We start from the raw sequence: 27,441 nt of genomic DNA, 5'->3' as shown, positions 1-27,441 counted from the left end.
ATGCCGCTTGGATTTGGTTAAGCCAAACGTCCGAAGAGATGTGGAGAACAGGCAGTTTCAGAATATGAATGAAAGGCCGACCAGGAGTTTTAAGATAGGTCAACCAGTCTTGGCCCGGGACTACCGCACTGAGAAATGGCAGCCAGGAACGATTTGTACACGACAAGGACCTCTCATGTATACCGTGGATGTTGGGGAGAGCATTGTAAGACGCCATGCTGACCAGATTCTAGAGTTACTGGAAAACATCAACTCCACACCACGATCTGATACACCTGGTAATGAAATCGACATTCCAATTGCAGCTACCGCAGAACCGGTAATATTGGAAGCAGATGAACCAAACAATGACATTGATCCCAACTCAACATTGCCAGAAGAACCTGATACCCCAAAGAGGCGTTATCCAGACAGAATCAGGAAGCCTCCTCAATGACTGAACTTATAATTGCTTAAACTTAACCAATGTATCTAGCAACAGTAATTGTGATTGTAATTAGTTATCATTTAGTTGTTAAATGAATGTTATGTACTGTTTATCTAAAAGGGGAGGAATTATTGTGTATGTACCTTTAAGAGAATAACTGGTCTCAGACTGCAGTACCGGCAGTGACCACCCCTGTATAAAAGGCACTATTGAGCCTCTGTGTTTTTAGTTTTCACTATTGACTTCCACCAGTAAAGACATATTTTGTTCACTCCTGCTGTCCGTGTCTCAATTATTCATGGACGTAACAGGTGCAATATACCTTAATATGTTGAAGTACTTGAAACTGTCAATCAACTGCAGTTTAGGAAGTTTCACTCACAGGACAAAGGGTTGTTTGTTTATAGGCCCTCTACAATGTTGACTCAAGGGCTTAAGTACTTAAAGCTGTCAATCAGTTGCGGTTGGGCGGTGACCGCAGGACAATGGATTGTTTACAAAGCACTTGAGTGCTGTTGACTGAACACTTAAGGATTCAGTGAGACATTTCAAACTGGTCTCAAACCAATGAATGGGTAACACATTCAAACTCATTACAGTCAATGGGGACAGTTCGGTCCCTTTTGTGTAGCCCAGATACATCCAGATTTGGGCGCGAAGACAACGGCTCCCAATGGGGTATAAAGATAGCCCCTCAGGAAGCCATCCTCTCTGCTGCCTCGCCTCCGTGCCCTGCCTACAAGTGGAACAGCTCAACAGCCCGCCCAAAGGAGTGGAATACCAGCAGTTACTTTTGAATTACTGGGGTATCTCTACTTTGGGGCGGTGAAGAATCCAAGACAGACTGCAGGGGCACGGAGCAGGCATTTACTGGTGAGCATAAAACTTTCTGGCCCTTTACAAGGCAACCTAGATAGGTATTAGGGGTGGGAATTAAAGGGGGATTTTGTTAAATTGTAATTTTAGTCAATTTTCCCTTGATGTGTCCATTTCTCCTCCCCTATTAAGCAAAAGTGTGCTGTATTAAGCAAAGGTGTGCTGTATTAAGCAAAGGTGTGCTGTATTAAGCAAAGGTGTGCTGTATTAAGCAAAGGTGTGCTATATTAAGCAAAGGTGTGCTGTATTCATTATTTTCACTGTACAGCGATTTAATTCTTTATTTCAATAAATACTGGTCTTCTTTGCACCCAACCACGAGTCTCGTTTTGTCTACATCACTACTGAAATAAGTCTGGCGGTCAGAACCAGAAAGGGGAGCGATTCGAAACCGCACGGGGCTCTGGAGCAGCTCATATACTTCTGACTGGCCAGAGACAATAACCCCATTACACCAAAACACCCCCTGTATTTTCTACAGCTTCCAGCCTCATTACAATATTTAAGTTGACATTCCGTGCCCTGAGAGTGGGTTGGCTACACTCCCCTGTCCTGCCCACGTCCCACCTCCATTAAAACCGGAAGTGGGCGAGTTGGAGGAGGGATCTGGTCGGGAATCCCATTTTTAACAATTTAACTGCCCCCATGTTCCAAACCCACCCATTTTTTTAGGGGAAAATTCCAGCCATGTTAGCTCAGTGTTATTTTAACACTGACACTGACATATTGGGGAAGATTTCCACTCATGCACCTAGGGCTATTGGATCGACAGAGTGCAGTGAATTCAGGAAAATTGGCAGAGTGGAGCACACACCCATAAGGGACCCAACCCAATTTTCCTGTATTTGCTATGCCCAGGTTTTGCAATACTCCCAGTTACAGGAATAGGAAGATCTACTCCATTGAGTTTAAATGGGTAAATGCCGATGTTAAAATAACCTTGACCAGAAAATAACCTTGACCAGAAAAAAGTGCAACTACACTTCAGCATTTATTACAATATATTACCTAATAGCTTGTTTAGCAAACGTAATCGCTGTCCATTTAAACCCACCACACACTGTGTTGTGAACTCTAGTTTTCATTGCTCTTATATCTTGATGTCATGATTAATAATCTGTAACATGGAGGTCAAAGAAAATTAAGTAATCTAAAGCATTTGTGTCACTGAATATTAGCCTTTCATCTTTCTTTACTGCGATACTCACTGACACAGCGTTCCATAGCCTCAGAGCTATAGTTGTGCTGCGCAAATTTCAGAAGCGATGACTGGAGAAAAATAGCAAAGAGCATTTCTCCTGAATGTATTGTTGGGATTTAAAGTGTATAATCTCAAACTGCATTTCTTCAATTTAAATTTGCCTTGAATTGTGCAGTACTAATTGACCTAGATGAGGTTTATCTTGTTGAATGATGATTTGGTCCACCAGGACAAGAGGAGTGGGGAGATGAGGGGAAGGGGGAGGAATCGTGGAGATTTAATCTTGTCCCTCACATTTTACATATCACTTTAGGGTGAATTTTCCATTTTGTTATGCCATAGGTAGTAAACTCAGTGAGGGGGGGCGAATCAGAATTATGAGCAGAGATCACTATTACCGGATTTCCACCCATTTATCACACCATGACAGTTTCTAGTCAAATGGAACCTTGATGCAGAGAATTCTCTCCCAGAATTGGCAGCAGCTTTATTCAAATACTATAACGACCAGTTAATACATTCAAATGGACGCATGCATAGATTCCCAGTCAGGAATGTGACATGTGCTCAACTTCCTAACATAAAAAGGCCGTTGCCGATTGCTAGCTACTGACCGAGGTTAGCATTTGAAAGGTGCTGCCTTAAGTTCTGACGAAGGGTTCAACCCAAAACATTGACTCTGTTTCTCCTCTCCTTGATGCTGCCTGACTTGCTGAGTGTTTCCAGCACTTTCTGTTATTATTTCAGATTTCCAGCATCTGCAGTATTTTGCTATTGCCTTCTTTAGATGTTTTTTGTAGCCTTCAGTAGAGAGATATTGTTGCTGTTTTGTTTTAGTCTATTTTTTTCAGGCTACTTTTTTCCAGCTTGTTTTCTGCAGTCCTGAGGCAGGCAACTTGGTCAGCAGAATACCGCTGGCTGCCCATTATAAAAATTTAAATGCATCTGACTCCACCATCCCCTGAAAAAATCTACCTTCAACCCATGCGTCTCTCCAATTACTGCCTCATTTCTAGCTTCTCTTTCCTCTCTAAGTTCCTTGACAAGTCACTGCTTTATGCAAAATTCTCCCATAACATCCTGTTCAAATCCCTCCAATCCATCTTCTACCCTACTCACAGTACTAAAATGGTCCGAGCTAAAGTCATGAATGACATCCTTTGTAGTTGTGACCATGGTTCATTATCTTCATTTTCTTCAACCTTTTCAATATGGTTGACCACCCCATCCTTCTCCAACAACTTCCCTCTGTTAATGCAGCTCCATGGTACAGCTCTTGCATGTTTCCAATCCACCTATTTGAACACAGCTAATGCATTTCCAACTGTGCCTTCTCTTCCTTTCCTCACATCATCATCTCTGGCACTGGTCAAGGATCTATCCTTGGCTCCTTCCTCTTCCTTATTTTGATGTTGCTGCTCAGTAACATCTTCTGCAGGCATGGGGCCAACTTCCACATGTACCCTGATGATACCCAGCTCTACATCTCCAACACTATTTTTGACCCTCAAGTGGGTCTATGCTATCAGACTACTTGGCTGACAGCAAGTTCTGGATAAGTTACACCTTCACTGATATGTTTTCTTAATACTAGTACATGATGTTTAATGCTAATAAGTGTAAATTACTGCACATAGGAAGGAAAAATGGGGGACATATGTACTGCATGAATGGTGTTGAAATTAAAGGAGACCTGGGCACCTTAGTAACCTTTACATTTAATGTGCCACCAATGAAGAGCAGCAATCTACACAGCCAAAGAATGATGGACTACATAACCAAAACTGTAGAGCATAAGTCAGAGCAAGTCAAATTATAGCGAACTATGGTCAGGCCATGCCTTGCGTAGCCTGATCAGCTCTGGTTAACGAGAAACAAAGTACTGGAGAGAGTGTAGAGAAGAATCACTTGGCTGATCTCTTGCTTCAGAGCACAAACGGGATGTGGGCATCACTGGCAAAGCCAGCATTTATTGCCCATCCCTAATTGCCTTTGAGAAGGTGGTGGTGAGCTGCCTTCTTGAACCGCTGCAGTCTGTGTGGTGAAGTTACTCCCACAGTGCTGTTAGGGAGGGAGTTCCAGGATTTTGACCCAGCGGCAATGAAGGAACAGCGATATATTTCCAAGTCAGGATGGTGCGTGATTTGGAGGGGAACTTGGAGGTGGTGGTGTTCCCATGCGCCTGTTGCCCTTGTCCTTCTAGGTGGTAGAGATCACGGGTTTGGGAGGTGAAGCCTTGGCGAGTTTCTGCAGTGCAGCACTGAGCTATGAGGAAAGATTGGAGAAACTTGGGATTTTTAGTTGGGTAAGGAGGGGGGTAATTTTCAACTTCCAATGGAAAGGGAAATCGGGTACGGTGTATAACGGATGTCCGATCTGTTACCTCCAGTTTTCTGCCCCCCAAAAATTTGAAAATGAATCCCAAGGTGTCTGAGAGATGATCCTGTGGAGGTATAAAAGGTAGTTAAGAGAATAGAACCAGTAAAACCATAATATTACTCTAAATTAACTTGTGATAGTAGGATAAGATGAAACTGCTTCAAATTAGTCAAAGGTAAATATAAAGACTGATATGGGCAAGTATTTCTTTGCACAAATAGTGATTAACACTTTGGCTGAACAGAGAAGTGAAGGTGAAAGTCCTGGAATCATTTAAGATATAATTAAATGCTGCAAAGGCCATAGATGGTAGGGTTTTTCTGGATGGATGAATGAAGATGACCTGAATGCCCCCCTTCATTTCTAATCAGCTTGTGATCCTGTGAACCTTTACTACATAACTCATGTTCAAAGTTAATTTGCAAAAACAACTGATTAGAATATATCTTCTATTTACTTATATTTGTTCATTGATCAGATCCACTTGCAGACTGCTTTTTTTTCAGCTACAGCGTGGCTTTCAAAAGGGAATTGGATAAGTACCTGAAGGAAAAAAAGTTGCAGGGCTATGGGGACAGGGCAGGGGAGTGGGACTGGCTGAAGTGCTCTTGCAGAGAGCCGGCATGGGCTCGATGGGCCAAATGGCCTCCTTCTGTGTTTTATCTATTCTATGATTCTATAGCTGTGTTTAGAAATACCAAACTCAGACAAAGCACCTTTTCTTAACATGTCTGATAATTGCTCCCAAAAGTAGTCTGTTTTATGGAGGTATGCTCCATCCTTCCAAGCATTTTGATTTTCAAAGGGTTCAAACTAATTATTTTACTTTCACAATAAAATTGAAATCCTTTGACTCTGTGGCCAAGAAGCAATCATTATATAAAAGAGCTCATTACATAGTGACTGGCATGTTCTCATGAAATCCAGGTAATCCCTATAGTTCTCTATCAGCTGGTAAACAGAGCTTCCTCTATTCAGATCATACTCATTATCTATACCATCCAGGGTACTGATTTCTGTGCTGGTGCTTGGAAGGGTTAGAGTGAATGATGGTGCATCTTCAGGAGGGTTGTCCTCCTCTATCTGTGCGGCCACAGGGTCCAAGTCCTTTGAAGGCAGAGGGACATGGGTTAGCAAGGGTAAACAGTAGCTTGGGGCCGTGCCCTGCCGCCTTTTCTAGCTGCTTGGCGCAGGTGCTCTTGCTGTAGACATAATACATGGTATGACAAAAAGATTGATGAGACGTACAGTGCAGTTATCTGAGTGTCAAGTGAATGAGCAAAGCACAGTCTGCTGCTGGAGTGTGTCGGCTGAATAGTCTTATTAAAGGCTGCTCACCAGTTTGGATGCACTCCAGCTAATGAGGATTTGCACCAATGCCAGTGGGTATGTAAATGAGCTTACCCAGAAAACTCTTGTGTAACAATCTCTCCAGACCACTGATGAGTGCAAATCGTGTTTTATTGGTATAAGAGTGGCACAACTCACCACAAAGACATTCAAAAATGGATTGTCTCAGATTCGTTCTTAGTAGGCATGTCCCTATAGTGCAAAACTACCAATAATTCATTATCAGGTGATACTCAAATGATAAGGATGGATCATGTGGGAAACGGGAGGGTCATTCCAACACAGTTGAAGATGCTCTTCTGACGTTGAAGTTGAACTAGAACAGTAGGCACTTTATCCTACAGCAAAGGAGGCTCGAGTGGAACATTAACACATGGACTGGTTGGGCTGAATGGCCAGTTTCTGTGATGTATATTCTATGTCAGTCCATACGATAACTAACCTGACAATGTTTTAGTAGCTCATCCATCGAAGTTATGGTGGACTCGCAGGAGAAGCCAAGCAGTGATTCACCCCTTCAGTACTAAAGGCCTCAGCACTGACTTACCACACCTTAAAAAACCACAACTAAGAGAAACAACTACATCTATTTATTATAGCTATTGCAATTTTACAAATGAAAGTCAACATATAAACAATTTAAATTAAATCTCACTTTCCTTCTACAAACTATGTAGCTAACTTCAAAGGTCCCATGTATTCCCAATTCTTTTAAGAAACTGGGGTTTTCAAATTCATGCAATTTACGCTTTCAGATCTCACATAGCCTTATCATTAAACACGTCCCGTCTCTCCCCAACTACACTTGCTTGTGTCGCATACCTGGAGAATGAGCCAAATATACAGGTAATTATGAATATATAGAAAATGTTAATTAATATCACTAGTTTATTTATGATCAACCAAGAATCGGGGAACCATTTTATGTAACCTGTATGTCAATTGCAAATCGGAACTATATAGGAACATAGGAAAAGGAATAGGTCATTGTGCCCCTCGAGCCTGTTCTGCCATTCAATGAGATCATATACCCGCCTTTGGCCCATATCCCATTGTTCACGCCCGGCGATACAGCAGGGGGCGGGAGGCAATTTCACATCCAGGGTAATAACGGGGCGCTGCGCACTTTATGTCATGGTCTGCGAGGCACTAGAGGTCCAGGCGGTAAGAGTTAGCGCCAGCGCTAAACCAGCACTGAAGTACACGGGCGTCGCTGCATTCGGCGCGCCTGGTCACTAACCCCTTAGCAACCCGTTAGCACCCCGTTAGCAACCGCCCAGGTGCTAACGTAGGCGCTAACCAACTGGATTTCTCCCCCAATGATTGCAAAATGTAGGCAGAGGGAGGAGGGCCAACAGGGCTGCCAACAGGAGGCCTTACCCTCCCAGGCTATTCCGTGAGCACTTCTACATACATTTAACTGAGGACCAGTCTCTTAGAAGGCTCCACTTCAACAAGGAGGAGGTCACAGAGCTCTGCCACCTCTTGCAGCCAGATCTCGAGCCTCAGATCAGGACCACCACGGCTCTCTCAGTGGCAGTCAAGGTCACCGTTGCCCTCAATTTCTACACCAGCGGATCCTTCCAGTCTGCAGCAGGAGACATATCTAACATCTCGCAGTTCGCCATCCATTGCTGCACCCGGGAGTTCACAGAGGCTCTCTACGAAGGAGAAGGGAGTACATTTCCTTCCCCATCACCAGAGAGAAGCAGGATGAATGTGCATGTGGCTTTGCCAGGATAGTGGGCTTCCCCATGGTGCAGGGCGCCATTGACTGCACTCACGTGGCTTTGTGGGCAACCCGTAATAATCCTGAGGTATTCCATAACCGCAAAGGATGCCACTCACTTAATGTGCAGTTGGTGTGCAACCACAGACAGTGAATCCTCACCGTCAATGCCCGTTATCCTGGTAGCAGCCACAATGCCTTCATCCTGTGTTCCAGCACTCTTTCAGTCGCCACACCAAGCTTGCGGCTGGCTGGTCGGAGACAAGGGCTATCCGCTCTCCACCTTGCTCATGCTCATGACTCCCCTCCACAGCCCCAACACTGCTGCTCAGTGCTCATACAATGAGAGCCATGCCGCCACCAGGAACATCATCGAGCAGACCATCAGAATGCTCAAGCAATGGTTCCGCTGCCTTGACCGCTCAGAAGGAGCCCTCCAGTACTCAGCTGAGTGGGTGTCCCTTTTCATCATGGTCTGCTGCATGCTGCACAACTTGGCCATCATGAGGGCCCAGCCATTGCCACCAGGCATAGCGGCACCACCTCAGGAGGAGGAAGAGTGAGAGGAGGAGGAGGAGGACGAGGACGAGGAGCAACAGGAGGAGGAACAGCAGCAAGGGAGGAGGCAGCCACTCAATCGGCCTTCTGGAAGGGTGGTCTGTGACCACCTGATCAGACTGCGGTTCCAATAAATTCTACTCCACATCCCGGTTGCTGACCATAGCTCCATCATTCCATCCATTTCGCTTGCCATATCACAGCACAAAGCTGAAATTAGAGACACTACAAAATCAGCAAAATTCCATTAATAAATTTATCACCATTCAATAAACACATATATACAACAACAATATTAACTAATCATCCTTGTGCAAACCCTTACTTCCCCTCTTTACAGTGCCTTTTCCTAATCTACTGCTCCTATGTAGTCTGTCCCCAGTGGCTGCAGCAGGGCTGGTGGAAGGCTGCTGGTTGTCGGTGCCAGAGACTACAGACGGCCTTGCAGGACGCCCTCGACCAGCTCTGGGTCTGGAAGGCTCGGCTGTAGACTGCGCCACCTCAGGCTGGGCAGTGGCAGTCTGGCCTGGCTGGATGACAGGCAGCGACAAGTGCACTGGTGGAGTGGCAGTGGTGGGAGCAGGAATGCTGTCATCCTCAGAGAGGACAGCAGCTTCCTGCTTGACAGACACACTCCCACTCCCCCAGGGCAGCACCTCAACATTCCTACTGATCTGCTAGAGCACAGATTGCTGGCCTGCTGAGACACCGAGAGGTCCTCGGCGGACTGTGGTGGACCCAGCGACGATTGCAGCAGTGAGAGCTTGCGTGGCATCAAGCTGAGACTGCATGAGTGCAGCCTGAGTCTCGATGGCAGCAACCATTGACTACATTACAGCACTAAGACGTTGCATGGCTTCCGCCTGTGCTGTAATGGAGGCTGCCACTTTCCCATAACATTTGACATAAGGTCTGGGTTGCCACGGTCTCTCAGGGAGTACACCATCCTTTGCAGACAGGCAAGGATGGGCTCCATGGTGTGCGCAGAGCTCTGTGCAATGTTGGAGGCAGACTCCTCCACGCTCCTTACCATTGCCGACAGGCTCTTGAGCACCCTTGCCATTGCACCAATGATCTCCGTCTGCATGCCCATCACCCTTCTTGTGAACGTCTCCCCATCGAGGTCCTCATCTGATGCCTGTGCAGCAGAACCCCTGCGCAAACTCACCTCCGGGGAGCTGGCTTCCAAGCTACCCTTTCCCCCGGCCTTGCTGCAGCCCGCTCATCCCGGTGCATCACCCAGTGCAGACCCCTCTACTAAACTTGCCTCTAAAGAATGCGTAGTCCCAGTATCTGAGCTGGTGCCTGCAGGTGAGACATATAGTGATGCAGTGCTTTCTCCCTCCTCCTCCTCTCCTGCCTCACTCTGACTGGGAGGCTCAGGGACAGGCTGGTCTTCTGGTTGCTGATGATCTGAAAGCATAAAGGCACAAGACTCGTGTTAAGGTGAGGGCAGGGAACAGGAAGGGAGCAAACAATGCAGACAGTATAATGAGCTCGAAAGTGGGAAAGGCTATGCTGTGAGGGGGAAGTGGAATGAGAGAAGGAGAAGGGATGAACATACCTTTGTTGCCTTCAAGGGGGTTAATGTCGCCGACGGCCACGGCGACCTCCACCTGACGCCCAATGACTCTCACCACTCGCTCCTCCAGGTCTGTAAGCTGTTGGTTGCCACTTCACCCCCACCTGTTCATCACTGCTCCCTCCTATTGTGGGCCAGCTTGGCCTGCAAGAGAAAGGAAAGTGTGTGAGAGAGTGTGCAGCTACATGTTTGGGAGATGTGCCTGCCATAGTTGAATAGCTGTGATTGTCGGCAAGGCGTGAGTTGTGGATGTGTGTTTTAGTAGGTGGAGATGCTTGGTGGGTGAGTGGTGGGGGTGTGGTGGTTTTTGCAATGTGTACAGACTGAGGTTCAGATGCTGGTATGTGGGACTTGTTGAAGCATGTACTCACCCTGACCACCCGAGTGAGGTCATTGAATTTTTTACAGCACTGCGTGAAGGTCCGAGACATCCTGGGCCACTTTCTCCACATTGCCCTGAAGACCTGGGGCAATGGCCTCCTGCCAGTGACTGGGAACAGCACTGCCCTCCTTCTTTCGACTGCTGCGACCAGTGCCTCCAATGCCTGGTCACTGAAACGGCGAGCTCTCTCCCTGGGACTGGGATCAGCCATGTGGATAAGAGGTGCAGCTGTTGAGTTGCTTGAAGGTCACCTTCAGAGCCAGCAATGTTGAGATGGAGGTTGTGCTGAATGATTGAACCTTCCCTTTAAGAACTGGAAGGAGCCAGTGTGAATGATGAGTCCTGATTGGACTGCAGCTGAAATTGGTTATCGCTCTGCGAGTAGCGTCCCGCTCTCTGTGTGTAGCGCCCTAAGTTAGGTGACCAACGCTTGATTTAGCGCTACAGTTCTCTCTTGGAGCGCTAACAATCAAGTTAGCGGGAGGTCAGAAGGGATTCTCCAACTTTTTAAAATTCAGCCAAATTTTTAGCCCCTCCTCTTTTTATTTTAAATGCAGTTATTTCATTACTAATCTCATGATCCAATGTCATGTGCACCTGTTCCATCACCCTGATAAATACTGAGGCAATGTAATTATTTAATATTTCCCCCATCTCTCTATCAGAGCCTGTGGTTTAATCCTTTCCATCTCTTAGTGGCCCTATTCCCATCCCGGCCTTCCTTTTTTTGTTGATGTGCCTGTAAAATATTTTACTATTTTGTTTTATGTTCCTTGATAATTTAATTTCATAGATCCTCTTTACCTTCCTAATTGGTTTTTTTGACTTCTTTCCTAATCTCTTCATATTTTCCCTCATCATGCTCTCCCCTGCTGTCCATGTACTTAATGGTGTCTCATTAGTGTTTAGCTTGTTTTTGTTTTTTAGCAAAATATATTTTCCCTGGACTCTGTTGAACACTGTTTTAAATGGTTCCCATTGCTGTTCTATGTTATTGTTTGCCAATATTGTTGTCCATTTTATTTTCCCAAGTTCTATTCTCAGCCCCTCAAAATCAGCTTTTCTCCAATCTATATGTCCTTCTCAATTATTATTTTATGGTCACTATTGCCTAGATGTTCCCCTACTTTTACTTCTCTTATCTGCTCTGGTTCATTCCCCATTACTAGATCTAATAGCGAATCCTTCCTTGTTGGGTTTTTACATATTGGGTTAGAAAGCAATCCTGTACACATTGTAGGAACTCCATTCCCTTATCCCCTTTACCTACCTCTTCTGTCCAATTAATATCGGGGTAGGTGAAATCCCCCATGATTGTTATTCTGTTTTTTACTCATTTCCTTAATTTGTTTGCATATTTCTTGCTCCACCTCCCTTCCACTATTAGGTGGCCAGTAGACTACACCTATTACTGTAGTGTGATTGATCCTTTATTATCATTTCTCTCTATCCACACAGATTCTATTTCTGTCTTGCTGATAGCTGCATCACTTTTTTCTACTGCCATTATGTTATCCCTAATAAGTACAGCTACTCACCTTCCCTTTTTCCCTCTCTATCTTTTCTAAATACGTTATACCCTGCAATGTTTAATTCCCAGTCCTGATTTTTCTGTAGCCATATCTCAGTAATCCCTACTGTGTCTGGTTCCTCGCAACGCATGATTGCCTCCAGCTCTCCTGTTTTATTACGGACACTGTGTGCATTGCTGTACAGACAGTTTAATTCATTTTTAATAGCAGTTCCTTTCACTTGATTTTTAACAATCTTTTTACACTCCTGTTCTACAACTCCATTTATTCCTTGGCCATCGATATCCTCCTGTACTTTACTCTTTTCTATGCTCTTCCTTTCCTGTTTTGTTTATATTTAGGCTGGTTTCATTTCTTGTAAATCCCTCCCCCCATCTTACGAGTTTGCGGAAGAGAGTTCCAAACTTTGTATACAGACCATTTCATCAGAAACTATGGAAGAGACTAGGAATGAAATTCTTTTCAGATTTAACAAAGATAGGAAATGGATTCCCATTGCAGTGACATTGATATCTTGAGATCTGGATCATTGCCATTCCTGTCTCTGTGCATTCAATTACCTACAATAAAACAGATTGTTCTCTGACGTTAACCAACTTTCCGTTTCTCCCCATCCTTTTGATAGTCCAGTGTCTTTCTACCACATTCTCTTCTCACTTATTTTCTCTGTTTTCTGTTCATCTATTTTCCTTGTGTTGCTTTCTCACTCTCACTTATTTTCCCTGCCCCACTTCTGTTTCTCTGGCTTTTCTGTACCTTCTTAGGTTTCATTTTCTGTTTAGTCTTTCTTTTTCTCTTTCTAGCATCGGAATACCTCCCTATCACACTCTGCTTTGATTCCACCTGGTGAACAAATGAGTTGTTTTGCTGTTTTGTATTTCTGATGTCCCAGTCAAAAAATGTAGGACTTTATAGATTTTAACAAATCTGACTGCTTTTTGTGGCAGCCAGCAACAGTCCCTTTTAAGGACCGCTGGTTAGGCCGCTCATCTGCGGGACACATTGGTGGATGATCCGTCCATGTGTCCTTAATATTGCAATAGGATTCTGAACTATGTCATAGGACCCCAATTTGCATAGTAAAAGACCTGCCAGCTGAAATGGGCGGACGCTCCAGTCACCCATGAGATGGTCCCTTTACAAATGGTGGCAGCCAGAGTATTGGCATTAACAGGACAGTTAAGACTACCGAGCCCATTTTGAGGCTGTTACTGCCTATTATCGTTGCTTTCAACTTGTTATAATCAGCTCCATGGTTTTTCAAATATTTGCAATTTCTCGCGGATGCCAAGAAATGCATTTTTTAAAGAACTTTGAACAATATACAAAATGTATTTAAAAATCTACCCACTTCATTCCTTTTACCAAATCTATTCATCTTTTTAAATTGCATGTGATGTACTATTTCTATTCCACAAAAAGCAATCATCATTCCCACTTGTAATAACTTCAAATCTGTGAACATCTTTTCACATCTTATTATAACACACTTTCCTATTAAATCCTTGATCAGTGGTTTGGACTGCTTTTAAAAAAAATTAATTAACAAAGTTAATAATTTATGCCGTCCTTGCATCTGATGAAGGAAATGGCTCCCCTCCCACTAAACAACTGAGCACAAGGTAGTAACGTCATGCTCTGATGGGCAACTGGGACACTGAGAAGCACGTTTGGAATTGAGTTCGCATCCAGCAGTGTTAACACTGGGCAAGTACTTGGTCAGAAGTTGCTGTGAGTAGTGTGCACCAACATGTCACATGAAACACAAATTTCTCATTATCAGGCTCCATCTGTCACCTTATTGGTGGCGGGACTGGTTGCGAACAAAAGCTGAGTGCACAACTTATGGTCATCTCTATGACAACACCAGGCTGCACCATGGCATATTGCCTTGTCTTATAATTAAACACAAGCATTTTCCTTCACTTTAATATTTCAAAGGCTCTTGAAATTTTGAGCAAACGTTCTTCTACCGTTCACAGAAATCACAGAAACCCCACAGTGCAGATAGAGGCCATTTCGGCCCATCGAGCCTGCACCGACACATATCCCACCCGATCCCCGTAACCCCTGCATCAACACATATCCCACCCTATCCCAGTAACCCCACTAACACTAAGGGTCAATTTATCATAGCCAATCAACCTAACCCGCACATCTTTGGACTGTGGGAGGAAACCGGAGCACCCGGAGGAAACCCACACAAACACGTTGAATGCTATCGCCTTTAAAACAGACCAGAGAACAAGCTGTTGAATTAGCCTGAATGAAAAAAGAAATGGTTTTGAATTGCTGCTAGTGACACTTACAAAACATTCGTATTTTTCCTTTCTGGCTAACAGGATCAAGCATTTGTTACCTGTTTGAAATTTTGCTTTTCTGTGTTTTCGGTGACTTTTGCATCAAACCAGTGCTTTGTCAGTGCTTTCATTTTTCTTTTCATAAAAAAGTCAAAATCAATATAAAATCAGGCAAAATAACAACTTGTATTTCTATAGCACCTTTAAAGTAGAATGAATGTCCAAGGTACTCCACTTTAAAAACAAAAATGGATGTCGAGCCAAAGATGAGCCATAGAGGTACGGTAGCATAGTGGTTATGTTACTGTCTAGTAGTCCAGAGGCCTGGGCTAATCCCACCACGGCAGCCAAGGAATTTAAATCCAATTAATTAAATAAATCTGGAATAAAAAGACGAATATCAGTAATGGTGTCCATGAAACTACCAGATTGCTGTAAAAACCCATCTGGTTCACCAATGTCCTAGCAAGTCACCTTCTCGAGGGCAAATAGAGATGGACAATAAATGCTGGCCTTGCCAGTGACGCCCACATCCCGTGAATGAAAAAAAAATAATGATATTAAGAGGAGTGCCCAAAAGGTTGAAAAGGTAAATTTTAAGGAAAGGCTTAAAGGAGGAGATGGAGGTGGAGAAGTGGACAGGTGGAGAGATTTAGAGAGGAAATTCCAAGGTGGCTGAAGGCACAGCCATCAATGGTGGGGTGAGGGGATGAGGAGGTGGTGTAAAAGACGCCAGAGGAATTGAGAGATTGCGGGAGAGTTGTAGGGCTGGAGGGGGTTATAGAGATTTGGAGGAGGAGAGGAAATTAAGGGATTTAAACACTATGGGGGAAAAATTCTATACCTCAGCATCTCCCATTAGCACCAGCAGATGGCGCTAGAGCATTACCACCGGGGCGAGGCGAATTCAATGCCGCACACCAAATCCCGTCCCCCCGCAGTGCCGCCGCTAACAGTTATCGCCAGGAGGCTCAACGCCAGGTGGCTCATGATGGCAGTGAGTGTGCAACACTTACTGACCGTCCGATCTGCAAAATTAATTGTTGCCACCTACCTTAGCACCTGGCGTAAACAGCGACAGGGAGAGCTGGCGTGAAGCACCAGGAAGCTGGCTCCAGGGATATTATTTAAAGGGATCATCAGTAATGAGGTTAGTGGAGTTTCAGTGCTTTCTTGTCAGTTTCACATAGTCCAACAGTCTCATTCCATCATTTCAATGTTATTTAGTATCAGGAGTGTTGTGGCAACTAAAAAGTAGCTACATTTATTCTTAAAAATATCAAACTGCTTCACTTACATTAATGGGGGCTGTACTGACAGCTGACCTCGCCCTCCCGGATCTATGGTGGAGGGAGCGGAGGCAGTGAGAAAGACAGGAACGCGTGCCCAGAGGGAGGAGGAGGGCCATCGGGGCTCTTAACAAGGGGCCTTAACCTCCGAGGGTATTCCGAGAGCACTTCTCCTGCCTTCAATTAAGCAAGGAGCAGTGTATTAGAAGGCTCCGCTTCACCAAGGAGGTGGTCACAGAACTCTGCCACCTCCTGCAACCAGACCTCGAGCCTCAGATCAGGACCACCACAATGCTCTCAGTGGCAGCCAAGGTCACTGTCGCCCTCAATTTCTTTATCAGTGTATCTTTCCAGTCTGCAACAGGAGACATAGCTGACATCTCGCAGTTCGCCATCCATCGCTGCATCCGGGAGGTCACAGAGGCTCTCTACAGTAGGAGAACGGGCTACATTTCCTTCCCCATTACCAGAGAGAAGCAGGACGAGTGTGCATGTGGCTTTGCCAGGATAACAGGATTCTCCATGGTGCAGGGCGCCATTGACTGCACCCACATGGCTTTGCAGACACCACATAACAATCCTGAGATCTTCTGTAACCGCAAAGGCTACACTCACTTAATGTGCAGTTGGTGTGCAACCACAGACAGCGCATCCTCAATGTCAATGCCCACTATCCTGGCAGCATCCACGATGCCTTCATCCTGCACCAGACTGGTGTGCCAGCACTCTTCCAGCCACCATGTCAAGCTCACAGCTGGCTGGTCGGAGACTAGGGCTATCTGCTCTCCACCTGGCTCATGACTCTCCTCCACAACCCCAGCACTCCTGCTCAGCACTCATATAATGAGAGCCATGCTGCCACCAGGAACATCATTGAGCAGACCACCAGCCTACTGAAGCAACAATTCCGCTGCCTTGATCGCATGGGAGGAGCCCTTCAGTACTCGGCTGAGTGGGTGTCCCATTTCGTATTGGTCTGCTGCATGCTCCACAACTTGGCCATCATGAGGCCCCAGCCCGCGCCACCAGGGATTGTGGGACCACCTCAGGAGGAGGAAGAGGGAGAAGAGAAAGAGGGAGAAAAGGAGGAGGAGGACGAGGAGGAAGAGGAAGATGAGGAGGATGATGAGGAGGATGAGGGGAAGGAGGAACTGGAGCGAGGGAGGAGGTAGCCACTGAATCGGCCTTCCGAAAATGCAGTCCATGATTGCCTCATCCGACTGCAGTTTGAAGGAATTAAACCCCAGATCCCCATTGCTCACCACATCCCCATCATTCCATCCCTGTTGCAGGCCATATCACAGTGCAAAGCTGAAATGAGACACACCACAAAAGAATCCAAACTGAATTAATAAATTTATCAAAAATCAGTGAACACATATTTACAACAAAAATATGAACTATTCACCCTTGTGCAATCCCTTAGTGCCTCTCGTTACTGTGCCTTTGCCTACTCTAGTGCTCCTATGAAGTGTTGGCCCAGTGGCTGCCGCAGGGCTGGTGGAAGGCTGCTGAGTGTCCGTGCGGGAGACTTCAGATGGCCTTGCAGAACGCCCTCGACCAGCTCTGGGCCTGGAAGGCCCAGCTGTTGACTGCACCACCTCAGCATGAGGGGCAGCAGTCTGGGCTGGCTGGATGATAGGCAGCGACAAGGGCAATGGCGAAGTGGCAGTGGTGGGAGTAGGATTGCTGTCATCCTGAGAGAGGACAGCAGGTTTCTGCTCCTCTGACCCACTGCCACTCCCCCGGGGCAACACCTCAGCATCCCTACCAATCTGCTGGAGCACAGATTGCTGGCCTGCTGCGACACTGTGAAAGCCCCGGTCAACGGTGGTAGGCCCAGCCATGATAGCAGCAGTCAGAGCTTGCATGGCATCAAGCTGAGACTACATGAGAGCAGTCTGAGATTGGATGCCACAAAGCATAAACTTCATTACAGCACTAAGACGTTGCGTCGCTTCCGCCTGTGCTGCAATGGAAGCTGCCAGATTGCCCATCACACGCGGCATCAGGTCTGGGTCGCCACGGTCTATCTGGGAGTCAACCATCCTTTGCAAATTGGAAATGATGGGCTCCATGGTGTGCGCAGAGCCTTGTGCAATGTTGGAGGCGGACTCCTTCACACTCCTTATCATTGCCGAGAGGCTCTCAGACACCTGTGCCATTGCACCTGTTATCACCCTGTGCAGATCCCGCTACTATACTAGCCTCTAATGAACACGTAGTGTCAGTATCTGAGCTGGTGCCTGTGGGTGAGACATGCAGTGACGTGGTGTGTTCTTCCTCCTCCTCTTCTCCCGCCTCGCCCTCTACGGTGCCCTCAGTGACAGGCTGCGCATGTGCTTGCTCATTATCTGAAAGCATAAAGGCACAAGAGTTGGGTTAAGGTGAGGGGAGGGGGGCAGGAAGGGAGAAAGGCATGCATACAGCATGATTAGCTGGAAACTGCGAAATGCTTTGGGGGGTGAGGGGGAAGTGGGATGTGAGATGAAGGAGTGGGGCTGAACATGCCATTATATAATAGCAAAATACTGCAGGTGCTGGAAATCTTGTTGTTCCCAAGGGGGTCAACGTCGCTGGTGGCCACGGCGCCCACCACCTGGCACCCAATAATCTGCAGCACTCTATTTTCCAGCGCAGACAGTGGTTGGGTGTTGGCTTGTTCCCCGCCTGTGCGCTCCTGCTCCCTCCTGTTGTGAGCCACCTTGGCCTGTAAGAGAAAGGAAAGTGTGTGAGTGAGTGTGGAGCAATGTGTTTTGGTGATGTGCCTGCCACAGTTGAATAACTGTCATTGTGTGCAAGGTGTGAGATGTGGGTGTGAGTGTTGGTAGGTGGAGATTGTTAGTGGGTGAGTGCTGGGGGTGTGGTGCTTTGGGCAGACTGTGGTTCAGACGGTGGTATGTAGCATTTGTTGAAGCATTGACTCACCCTGACCACCCGAGTGAGGTTGTTAAGTTTGTTCCTGCACTGTGTGTGGGTCCTGGGGACCACAGTGCTGCCCGAGACCTGCTGGGCTACATCCCTCAACATGGTGCGGAAGACTTGCGGCGAGGGCCTCCTGTCACTTGCTGGGTAGAGCACCACCCTCCATCTCTCCACAGCGAGGACCAATGCCTCCGGGTTTCCCCGCATGCTGGGGAGTTTTAACTCCACAGTGTGCATCTTATGTACTTGACAGATTCCCCCCCTGGAAGTCAGCCTGATTTTCAGACTTGGCTTCCAGTCGGGCGGGGAGGACTCCGGAGCAGGATGCAGGAGCAGGTCGCAGGAGCGGGTATGTCCGATCCATGGCTTGGGTGTGGGGGTTCAGATCCTGGGGGTCTTTGTAGCGGGGGGGGGGGGCTCTGACGGGGTGGTGTGTTTGTTGGGTCGGGAGGAAGCACTCCTGCTGTTATTGGCCCACCAGCAGTACTGTACCTTCTCCCTGAAGCTGTCCTCGTCTCCCTTCAGCTGCCGGGTTTCCTGGGGCCTGGGAAAGGAAACATATGGAGGCAGAATTGGGTGCCTTTGCACCTCCCATTAGCGCCCCCGGGGGACACTAATGGGTTTCCCGAGGCCTGGGAAACCCGGGAGCCCACTGTAAAACCCGCCAAGCAGGTTAAATCAGAGGCTGTCAGCCTCATTAAAATAGTTAAATTGCCATCCATCTCCTGGGAGCGGGTTGGCTGCCAGTCCCTTTTCCTGCCTCCGTTAAACTCAGAAATGGGTGGGTTGGAGGGGGTCGTGTTTCAGATTTACAAAATGTTAACATCTGACTCAACCCGAACCCATCCATTTTTGGGTGCTAAAATTCAGCCCCTTGTGTCTTCTGACTCTGCTACGAACAGGAATTTGATATTCTATGTATGCAGCAGATATCAATTACTCTAAAAATAACTTTCTTCAAAATATTGGCATATAAATTTCTCTACTTGAAATTGTGCACATGGATTGTCGAGCAGTTTTCCAATGGGAAACAGCACGTGTTAAGAGCAAAAAATCAGGTATGTCCTTTTCTGTAAAGATTCTTTTAACTATAGTTGTCCAGACCATTTAGTATCGGTATTTTGTAACTGTAAATGGACACTTCAATTGATGTTTGCTTAGTGGAGCATACATGGTTTGTGTCAGGAAGTATTATATCACCGTCAGTAAAGGACAATAACTCTGTGCTGGGCAGTCAACCTTAGCATATCACATACAGTACACCATCCCAAGATCACCTCACTGCAATATTTATTACAGAGACTATCTTGTGGATAGGATAAATGAGGTTCTGGTGACCATGTCTCCCATTGCATCTTAGCCTTGCTTGCCAAAGTGTTCACATTTTGTGATTTTTTTCCCCTTTCATAGGCAATGTCTATCGAATGTTACTAACATTAAGGTTTCAAAAGATGAACTATTTTTAAGCCAAATATTTAATTAGAATTGCACTATTAAACACTGAATTTACAAAAAATCTCATACCTCAGGGATCGGTGCTGGGTCCCTTGCTGTTTGTGATCTACATAAATGATTTGGAGGAGAATGTAAAAGGTATGATCAGTAAGTTCGCAGATGACACGAAAATTGGTGGGGTGGTAAATTGCGAGGAGGAAAGACTCAGGCTACAGGACGATATAAACGGGTTGGTCAGATGGGTGGAAAAGTGGCAAATGGAATTTAACCCTGAAAAGTGCAAGGTGATGCATTTTGGACGGACAAATAAGGCAAGGGAATACACAATGAGTGGTAGGACCCTAGGAAGTACAGAGGGTCAGAGGGACCTTGGTGTACATGTACATAGATCCCTGAAGGCAGCGGAACAGGTAGATAAGGTGGTTAAAAAGGCATATGGGATACTTGCCTTCAATAGCCGAGGCATAGAGTATAAGAGCAGGGAGGTTATGATGGAGCTGTACAAAACGCTGGTAAGGCCACAGCTGGAGTACTGTGTGCAGTTCTGGTCGCCTCACTATAGGAAGGATGTGATTGCTTTGGAGGGGGTGCAGAGAAGATTCACCAGGATGTTACCTGGGATGGAGCGCCTCAGCTATGAAGAAAGACTGAACAGGCTGGGGTTGTTTTCCTTGGAGCAAAGAAGGCTGAGGGGGGACCTGATTGAGGTGTACAAAATGATGAGGGGCATAGATAGGGTAGATAAAGAGGAACTTTTCCCCTTAGTAGGGGGGTCAATAACAAGGGGGCATAGATTCAAGGTAAGGGGCAGGAGGTTTAGAGGGGATTTGAGGAGGAACTTTTTCACCCAGAGGGTGGTTGGAGTCTGGAACTCACTGCCTAAAAGGGTGGTAGAGGAAGGAACCCTCACAACATTCAAGAAGCATTTGGATGAGCACTTGAAATGCCATTGCATACAAGGCTATGGACCAAATGCTGGAAAATGGGATTAGATTGGACAGGGCTTGATGGACGGCGCAGACACGATGGGCCGAAGGGCCTCTTTCTGTGCTGTATTACTCTATGACTCTATGACTCTATTTATTCACCTTTATGAAATCCCAGCCATATTAATTGCTAATGAATCCTACACATTGATGGGAACATGAAAAGTAAGAAAACATATGGGGGCGAAATTGGGTGCCTTTGCACCTCTCATTAGCGCCCCCGGGGGACACAAATGGCTTTGCGACCGGGCACGGCACTGACATCGACTCCCACCATATTCGGCGGGAGTTTTGCTGCGGCGCTATGGCATTGCGTCCTGTTCTCCTTTGCCCAAAGATCATGACATCATTGCCGTGTGCATCGCCCCAGTAGCGCCCCGGACCTAAAATTGACTTCCGCCCCCTGCAGCAGCGCCGGTCGAAAACAGCGACGGCTACAGGAGGCATGCATCGGGCGGCCGGCCGCTTCGGGGGCGATGATTAAAGGCGAGGTGGCTGAGCTAAGTAATAAAAAACTTACCTTTCTTGTTGCAGTTTTTTCCGCAGGTTCCTGCCCGCGCTCGATCAGCCCGGCACTCTGCTTGAGTGCTGGGCTGATCGCGCGGGATCATGGCTGCTTTGATGGTCCAGGTAGGTACTTTTTCTATTGCAGAGCCTGCAGCGATGGCCCTTCCATGTAAGGGAGGGAAGGAGCCTTTGAACGCGGCACCGCTGCTCGGTCCAGTGCGCCGCGCTGCTGAAGTCTCCGCTTCATCTGCTGCCGGCTGCGCTCCAAGAAGGAAGTGGAACGCTTGATTTAGCGCTCCACTTCCTTCCTGCAGCGCAAAACCAAATTTTTTTAAAGTTTAGAAACATTAGCACCTGGTGCTAATTTTCTCAACTTTTAAAAGTTAGCGCCCCAAACGGGTCTATAATGATTTTCCCCCCCTTAGAATGTAAAGAAGCTACATGCCCATTTTTCCCAAAAAGAGCAAAAACAACAACTTGTATTTATATAGCGCCTTTAACATTATAATACGGCCCAAGGGGCTTCACAGGAGCGTTATTAAACAAAATTTGACACCGAGCTACATTAGGAGATATTAGGGCAGGTGACCAAAGGGTCAAAGATGTATGTTTTAAGGGGCATCTTAAAGGAGGAAAGAGACGTAGTGAAGCAGAGAGGTTTAGAGAGGAAATTCCAGAGATTAGGGCCTAGGCAGCTGAAGGCACGGCCGCCAATGGTGGAGCGATTAAAATCGGGAATTTTATGCACTTTGTCCTATCATGAAACCTTCCAGTTTTTTTTTACTTCTTGAAGGAACTGACTAACCAATTAACAAAACAATTGCGCACCGTAGGTGAAAAGGCATTCCTTTCCAATTTATTTACACTTGCGATCTAATTGAAATAGGGCTCTTATTTACTTAAGTACAACATATTTTAAGTAGAAACATTGAAAAAATGTGTTAAACAAGCATGGTCGAAGATTCACTTTTGTCTGCTGAGTCTTTCTAAACTTTTTCCATTGTTTCTATTCATAGTGCTAAGTTTTCAAACAAAATTTGAAATTCAAAATTATTGAGTAGATCCTTTGGGGTTTATTTGTCAAAATTAGAATTTGGCACAGTTAGAACAACAGAATTCAGCTGTGTCCGCTTCTTTAATACAATAACATCATGTATTCCCGCAGAGAGGAGAAGCCTTTCCTCTCTGTAAACACAGCGCCATTTTTTGGATCCTGTAATAGATTTCCACAGTCATGCCAATTGATTGATGTCTGTTGTTGAAGTATTTAAAAGTAAAATGTGAGTGTTTAATATTTTGATCCATTGGCCTGATGGTCAAGTTTAACGTATGCAATTCTAGTCAGCATTGCGCTCACACACAAAACCAGTTAATCTTCTAGTCCTGCCTGCAGCCACTTTTTCTTCTCATGAAAACAGTTTGATCTTTACATGTTCCATGAGTATAACTGATTTCAATGAAGTTGCCAATTTGGCGCCTTAAACTATCTGCTAATGGCAATAAGATAAATATCATGGCGGCTATAAAAGAAAATTTAACGCTAAAAGTTTGTGAGTACTAACATTGAATTATATGCTTACATTCTAGTAAAGTTTTGATGCAAAACTGATATCTGGGATAATCCCGTTCAGCATTGCTTTAATTGTTACCTTCATTCCATTCCATTCCATTCTAAAGACCTGCCCAAGAGTTTACATTTGCTCCACTTTAATCTGTGATATATTTTTCACCTCATCTAGCTCATTATTTATTCTTATGATGGGTTTCGGTGCTACAACAAGCTCGGAATATTTCAGAAAATCCTTCTGTATATTTAACTGTGACTTCAACATTCTGACCAGCAGTGTTGCTTTTCCTAAGTTTTTTTTCTTCTAACCTAATGTCAGAGTATTTTTTATCTAATTCAAAGGAAGTAACAATCTATTCTCTCAATCAATATCTTATTTTATTCGTACCTAGATTTAATCAACTCTCTAAATCTAATCCCTTGCAAACCAGCCATATGTGCCTATTTGAGTTCAATGACTTTATTCTTTCATTTTGAAAAATTATTATCCTTGTGATATATACCTATTGGTATCACTTAATTTTGTGGAGTTTCAAATGTCCACGATAGGGAAATTGCTATTTATTCATAATCACATCATCCCGTTATCCTTTTTTTAAGTTGAAAGCATCAATATTAAGTTTGGCATTTTCTTATTGTATTTACTTAGGTGGGGTTGTGATACATGCTACTTGTTTGACATTTTTCATATATTCTGAAACTCCCTACATAAACTTGAGGTCATCCAAAACTCGCTGCCCGTGTCCTAACTCACACCAAGTCCCGTTCACCCATCACCCCTGTGCTCGTTGACCTACATCGACAACGCCTCGATTTCAAAATTCTCATCCTTGTTTTCAAATCCCTCCATGGCCTCACCCCTTCCTATCTCTGTAATCTCCTCCAGCCCCACAACCCCCCCCGAGATATCTGCGCTCCTCTAATTCTGCCCTCTTGAGCATCCCTGATTATAATCGCTCAACCCTTGGTGACCGTGCCTTCTGTTGTCTAGGCCCTAAGCTCTGGAATTCCCTGCCTAAATCTCTCCGCCTCGCTACCTCTCTTTCCTCCTTTTAAGACGTTCCTTAAAACCTACCTCTTCGACCAAGCTTTTGGTCACCTGCCCTAATTTCTCCTTATGTGGCTCAGTGTCAAATTTTTTGTCTTATAACACTCCTGTGAAGCGCTGCGGGAAATTTTACTACGTTAAAGGCACACTATGAATACAAGTTGTTATTGTTGTTGTTTTAGAAAATGCCTCAATTGGAGATGTGTAAAATTGAAGCTAGGAAAAATGGAAAACTAGAAGATTCAAAGAATCAGTTGATGTGAGCTATCTGCGAAGATCTTAATCAAAGCAAGCTGAGAATTCCAACCAAAATTTAACATTAATTGTGGGAACACTGGAGTGTGGCCAGACAACCTATTTCCAGGTCTTTACCAACTATATTTATTCACCCTTCTATCTTTTTGTTGGTGAACCACATCGCGGCCTCACCATGCACCATGTAGGTAACTGCAGGGAAGAAACCACTAAATTTGAACATTACGTGGCATCTAACAGGGCACAGTCAGAGACAAATACAAGGGCAGATCTCATAAAATTGTGTTTGGCTGCCACAGAAATCCATAGCCTTAGTCAATGGTGTCAGGTGTGGCTCAGTGGGTAGCACTCTCTATGTGGGAGGGGCTAGGAGTGAGCAGGTGCTGCTGGGTGCTTGATTACTGCAGGGAGTTGGAGTCATGTGTGTAAACAGTTGGTGGTGGGTTTTTGTAGGTTTTTCTTTCAGGTTTTAGGGCCTTTTTGGTCCTTAAACAGCAGCACTCCAGGCCCTTCAGAGGACAATGCTCCCAGGATGAATTTAATCAGGGGAGAAAATGTTAGGGGAAGGGAGAAAAAAAGGCCCAAAGATTTGGGCCGGGACCCCAGGAGGTTTGGAAAAGAAAACACAGTGGTGGTTCAGTGCGGGGATAAGGAGATACAAGCTTGGGATATTATCCAGGCGTTACATTAGGACTGCGGTGAGGGAAGCTGCTTTGTCTGCTGACCAAAGCCAAATGTTGGTTTCGCGGTGACGGTCAGTGGCTGAGAGGAGGTGGAAAGACTTTTACTGAGCTTGAAGTTTGGAGATAAGTTCTTGGAAGTGTCTCTGCTATATTCTGAAGAGGTGGTGGTCTCATTCTTATATTGAGGATGATGTGCTGATAAAAAAATTGGAGTCGTGGGACATTAAAATTTGCTCGGCAATGAAGAGGAGATACTATCCAAGAACGCGGGTAGCAGATGGAACCAGTTATGTAAAGGTGCGGTTCCCAGAGGGCGTGAAGTCATTGCCGTATAGCATGAAATTCGAGACAATGGAAGGAGTGCAGTACTTCTGGGTACTGCATGATAACCAGGTGAAGGTTTATTATGGTCTTGGACACAACCATCTTGAAAGAAGCTGTCCAGACTTGTACTGTTATAAATGTGGCGAGTCTGGACACATCGCTCAGAACTGCAAGGCGGAGAGTTATGGGGTGTGTCACAAAGGCCCCACCCGCTGTAAGTGTGAGGTAGAAGGAAGGCCCTTGAGTAACGAGGAGAAGGAACAGGAGGTGCGAGTGATAGGCCGGAGGAGTGGAGCAGGCGGAGGACACAGCTGGTGAATGGAAGGAGAAAAGAGCACAGGAAGAGGCAAAAAATTGCAGAGCAGAGAACAGGATGGAGATGTTGGAAAACACATCAAGTGCAGTGGAAAAGGACAAAGACAGCAGTGGGCAGCACGGGTTGAGGGCAGAGTTGAGCCATAATACGGCTCGGCTCTCCCTAAAGAATCTGGTGTCCGCGGGGGGAGAGAAGGCGGGAGCAGGGTGCAGGGTAAGTGTAAGTACTCCAAAGAAAGACGGGGAGTCGAACATCTCGGGGAGCAGGAGGGGGCAAGACAAGGAGAGGGTGCAAGAGACAAGAGCCTTAAAGTGGATGCAGGATGGGAGCAGCGAGACAAAGATGCCAGAAGGAAGCAAGCTAGGTGCAGATGCACCATTGTCCCAGAGAGAGAAGAAACTGATGAAGATGAGGCCGAAGGGAGTGGCAGTGTTGGAGGAACTGTGATTGCAGGATGACTCTCTAAGGGAGATTATGTATCTGACGGGGAGCAGGGACGGGAGGTTACAGAAGCGCTTGAGAGTGAGGAGTCAGAGGGGGACAGACACATGGAAGTGGGGGGTGGGGTGGCATTGTGTGGAAAGGGAAAGGTAGTGAGGGGCAGCAGGAGGGAGAAGGGGCAGCTCCTCAGCCTAAAACCTAATGTAAGGAAAAGGCTGAAACTGCAGGGAAGGTTCAAACAGGAGGTGAAAAAGAGCCGGAGGATGCAGGAGAAAGCAACAGCTGCCTGAAAAGTTGGGAAAGAGCACGAGAGAAGGGAAGGACCAGAGATTAAATGAAGGGGAGATTATCAGGCACACTTCCCTTATTCGAAGCCATGATTACTGATCAATTTTTAAGTACAATAGATTAGTATATGTTATGGGAGACAAATTAAACTTCAGGTTTTGTTAATATGTGGTGGAGGAATGGCTGTGCAGAGCGGTGGAATGGATTTGTATGATACAATGGAATGATCACGATGTTGTATATGTTTTTAATTTTCAATAAATAATATATTAAAAAATAGTTGGTAGCACACTCGGCTCTGAGTCAGAAGGTTGTGGGTTCAAGTCCCACTCCAGGGACTTGAGCACAAAAATCTAGGCTGACACTCCAGTGCAGTGCTGAGGGAGTGCTGCACTGTTGGACGTGCCATCTTTCGGATGAGATGTTAAACCGAGCCCCAGACTGCACTCTCAGGTGGACGTAAAAGATCCCATGGCACTATTTTGAAGAAGGAGTTATCCTCGGTGTCCTGGCCAATACTGTATTTATCCCTCAATCAACTAATCACTAAAACAGATTATCTGGTCATTATCACATTGCTGTTTGTGGGAGCTTGCTGTGTGTAAATTGGCTGCAAGGTTTCCTACATTACAACAGTGACTACACTCCAAAATACTTCATTGGTTGTGAAGCGCTTTGGGACGTCCGGTGGTCGTGAAAGGCACTGTATAAATGCAAGTCTTTCTTTCTTTCTTTAGGCATTGTCTACAAACCTTGGTTCAATAACTATGGCTAACTCTGCAGTGGAACTTCTGCATACAGTTCCCGGTGACACCGCCATCTCTGAAAAAGAGAGTGTTCCACAAAGCAGGAGAGCTGTGTCTGAAGTGCCAGCATCCGCAGCCCACAACATGGTTTAGGGTAAATAGAGGATGGTGAGGCACAGGAGCAGCAGCTTTTGTGATTCTGGGACAAGCACAGAGGTCTGACCTACGTGCCAGCAGCTTCTTGTGTTGCTGCACGTGTCCCAATTACATACAGGACTAATGCAGTGCTCTGGTG

Source organism: Somniosus microcephalus, chromosome 16, assembly GCF_052327205.1.
Source record: "Somniosus microcephalus isolate GS21.2 chromosome 16, FLI_Smic_1.0, whole genome shotgun sequence".
Taxonomy (NCBI): Eukaryota; Metazoa; Chordata; class Chondrichthyes; order Squaliformes; family Somniosidae; genus Somniosus; species Somniosus microcephalus.
The sequence above is the reverse complement of the archived record's forward strand: the minus strand, read 5'-3'. Positions refer to the sequence as shown.